The 4,152-nt window shown below is 29.4% G+C and overlaps 1 protein-coding gene across 5 annotated transcripts in view; it reads left to right on the forward strand.

The window, feature by feature from the left end:
• LOC107604961 (glutamate dehydrogenase 1) overlaps positions 1,352-4,152 on the forward strand; it is a 6,773-nt gene continuing 3,972 nt past the window's right edge. Inside the window, exon 1 of one of the 5 annotated variants that reach the window (XM_021104804.1) lies at positions 1,352-1,767. The gene's annotated coding sequence lies outside the window, so the exon portion shown is untranslated. Of the gene's footprint in view, positions 1,768-3,755; positions 3,901-4,152 lie in introns of those variants that run through there. The other 4 variants (XM_016306681.2, XM_016306682.2, XM_016306685.2 and 1 more) reach the window with 4 other exon arrangements.

Genomic DNA, 4,152 nt, shown 5'->3' on the forward strand with positions numbered 1-4,152 from the left:
ATAAATATAACATAAATATATTTTACCAACATGAATATAAAAAATAGGACAATTTATCAAAATAAATAAAATAGCTTCTAATATTATCAGAATATACATTTTTCAAAATAAATATCAAGATGTATTTTTTTTATAAACTATATAAACTGCGACAGTAGACCTATGATTTACAAATGAATGTAAATAGCTGCACCTCTACAGTAGTTTATGTTGATATGCAAAATAGCTAGAAACTGCGGCAGGAGTCTCGCGGTTTCTGTGTATATATGTTTTTTACTTTCAGTTGAACATTTTTTTAACTTGGACCTTCAATTTTAGCATAGTTTTCACCAGTTTCAATGCTTCACCCATGTCTAACATCTCATCAGTGAAAAGCCCTGAAGCTCGACGACCAAGGTGTGGTAATAAGATAAAATGATTATTTCTTTAAATACGAAATGGAATTGCACATCATTTTAGTCATGGTACTTGTTAATTGGAGATTGAAATCATTTTATGCACATTCTCAACTCACACACAAACCGCGACACCCTACCGCAGATTATGTGCATTTTGGCTTCTAACGTAAACCGCAACACCCTGTAACAGTTTACATTCATTTATAAACCGTGGGTCCCCTGTCGCGGTTTATATAGTTTATGAAAAAATGTATTTTAATATCTATTTTACAAAATGTGTATTCTAATAATATTAGAAACTATTTTATTTATTTTAGTAAATTGCGCTAAAAAATACAATAATTCTAAAAAAAATAATAACTTACATATTGAGAATAGTTTGAATGTAAAATAATATGTTCTTTTGGTAGAATTAAATTTCGTACCATTTTAATTTAAATCACACTTTTTTCATTAATAATCACATTTTTATTATTGTAAAGACAAACACACAAATTTTATTTTTTTCACCTCTCCCTCGCATTTTCTTTATGACAATTTTACTTTAAAATAGTGTAATTTAAGTTTTTTCCTTTAGATACAATGAAAAGAAAGACCCAAATTTATAGAAGAAACGTATCATACATCCTAATCACATCCTAATAATAACAATGAGGCGGCACTCTGTGTTTTTTATTTTTTTTAAATAGTTATATATAATGTGTTTTCACTTCAAATTTTAAATAATTTTATTATAAATAAATTAAATTTAATTGGTCTAAGTCTTAAATTCACTTTTTTTTTATTATTTTAATTATTATTTAACTTAATCAAATTTAATTTTTGTGTCATCACTCCTTTATTTCCTTAAACCCTCTTCTTATTTTTATATTTTCAACTTTTTTTTCTATTTCTTGTCTAGTGGTTATCTTCTCTTCTTAAAATTTTTCTAGATCTATCATTACTGTTTTGGCCACCCTCCAAATGAAACTGACGTCTTTTCAACCAACTGCGAGTTTGACAGTGCCAACTTCTTGCGCACCTGCAAGATACACTTGTCACCAATCTCGCATCCAACCTCTGTTAACTTCACTCCCCAACATAACACCGAAAAAATCTCAATATAAAAAATAATTTCTGTTCTATAAGTTGCAACCATTAATTAAAGGGCATAGTCCCCCCTTCCCATTGTTGAATTTGATTCCATGTAAGGAATTCAATTCTTATTCTCTTCTCTTCCAATTTTAACTATTTATAACCCTTGTTTCTGTTCTCTTAAACTTCGTCTTTCGCTTTGACTTGATTCGGAGTCGGTTTAATTAAAAGCTTCAGAATTGCTGTTTCTGTTTTCTGAAACTGTGAGTTCAGCAGCTTTCTCTAAATTTCTTTGGTATGTTTTCTCATCTCTTTCTCTCGCATGGGGTTAACAAATTTTGGTTGTTTTTTTCTTTTTAACTCATTCTCTCTTGTTTTCTGATGTTGGAATTGATACAAGTTATTCAATGTATGTCAGTAGTAACTAATAGAGGAAAATTGTTCATTTATGTGTTAATATTTATTTAAATTAGAATAAAGAGGTACTGGTGCTTTAGAGCCCACTACTAATTATATTACCAATTTCACAAATAATGTTAATTAGAAGTGCTGTTCAAAGGAGGCAATCCTTTTGTTTTCTTTTTTTTTTTTAATTATTATCAGTTTATTTGTATGTCAATTATAAAACGTGTCAATTACTGTGGCATATTATTTGCTTTGAAGACATGAATTATTAGCTTAGTCCCACATGACTTGCATCATCACACTATTGATGCATGTGTTAATTTTACGAGTGAATAGTCATATGCCGTGTAAAATTTAAGCTGGTATTTCTTTTATACAAACAAAATTTATTGCTTACAGCTCAATAGAAAAAGACAGTCCCATAGACAAACACCTCGCATTATAATTTATAGTAGGATTTAGAAAAAGATCGCACCCAAAGAGTATAATGTATATAACCTATCTTAATAATTACATCAGTGCATATTAATATTACAGAGTTTAGTCCGCCTCACTTTTAGTGAATTTTGTGATATGGTAATTTGAAACTCACTGATTTAAACTGAATCAGATTTGTATAGAGGATTTCATCAATATAAATAAGAATTGTGGGTGTGCCTAATATGTTTAATCTGATTGTATTACATCAATAATGAACGAACCACAGTGCATTGGAAGAGGTTATGATCTGCATTTTGTTGTTCAAACCAACTGCATATATAAATACTAGTTAGTCATATGCTGACGTGGGAATTAAGATTTCCCACGGTTTTGGGCTGCCACATATGTCATGTGTCGTTTCAAACATTTTTAAGAGTTAACAATCCCTTTGTTTTTATTAATTATTTGATTTGATTTGATTACCAATCAGTGATTCAGTTTGAACTACTCTCTGATAAATTCATATCATCTGCTAATCTAGTTGAATCCCCTTGCCCTTGCTTTAGAATTCACTTCAACCTTATCCCATTACGTTATATATAGATATGAATTTCATTTTAATGCATACACGTGCATCTACGTTAGCAACAATAATTACACTTTATATGGAACTGTCGTAAATAATCATCTAAAAAAACAAATGTGATAGACGACAGTATAAAATATTTTACATTGTCAACGCATCAAAATTAAACTCATATCAATTTCTAAATGGCAATTCCTAACATATTCTTTTTTCCGAATAGCCAAGTGTTGCTGAGATAAAAGCCTTAGATTCAGAGATTGCCAGTTAAATATGAAAAGATCAAGTTGGCAACTGGGGTTGTTTTATTGTATATATAAACTAACAAATAGGAATAGAAAAGCACCACCACCTTCTATGTATAAATATATGGCTGTAAACTTTGGCATTGCTTCGTTTTATAATTGGCAGATAACAAAGAATATTATATTATGTAATTAGAAGTCATAGTCGGCAACACAAGCCACGAGATACTTATGTGTCACTTTGAATACTTTACATTCATATTTCCCAAATACCCGGGGACTCCAATTGAGAAAATGTTGTTGGTGCAATGAATGTAATTTTAATAATTATCAAATCAAACACTAATAACTTTTTACCCTTTTATTATTATTTTTTTGTCACTGTGTTAAGGGTACCCTTGGTTCCAACCTCACCTGGATCCTGCCCCCTAAGATAATGTTGGAGACACTCAGAACTTCTAATTTGGCCCTTCTTGATGTAATAGTAAGAGTAGTTTTTCCTGTTATTCCTTTTAAAATCTTTAGCAAAAAAATAAAAATAATAAAATTGAAAAAATAAACCCTCTTCCCAATAATAATAATAATAATAATAATAATTACACTGGCTACACAGTTCATTCATAAGCTACATAAGCAAGTGTATTTAAGGGTTCCTGAACTTATAAGTGAGAAAAATCAAACTTTGTTCATCACATATACATTCCTAGTAGCTTGCTAGGTTTCTGTAACAATTTTTGTTCATGGTGATGTGAAAGAAGCTAGATCACAAAACAAGGTACAATCCAGAAGATATATAACAGGGAAAAAAACAGTATCTCCCTTTTTTTTTACATTTTTATTTCCTATTGTATGATCTTGTTGATTTTGAATGTAAAATGGCAACTGCATCATTCATGCCATTGATAAATTGCCACAAAAAAAAGTCAGTTGTATGTAAACTCAATTAAGATGTATCTAGTCTTAAGTTTTTTCCTTTTATTATTATTATTATTATTATTATTATTATTATTATGGTAAACTAAAACAT

The sequence above is a fragment of the Arachis ipaensis genome, chromosome B06, assembly GCF_000816755.2.
Source record: "Arachis ipaensis cultivar K30076 chromosome B06, Araip1.1, whole genome shotgun sequence".
Lineage (NCBI taxonomy): Eukaryota > Viridiplantae > Streptophyta > Magnoliopsida > Fabales > Fabaceae > Arachis > Arachis ipaensis.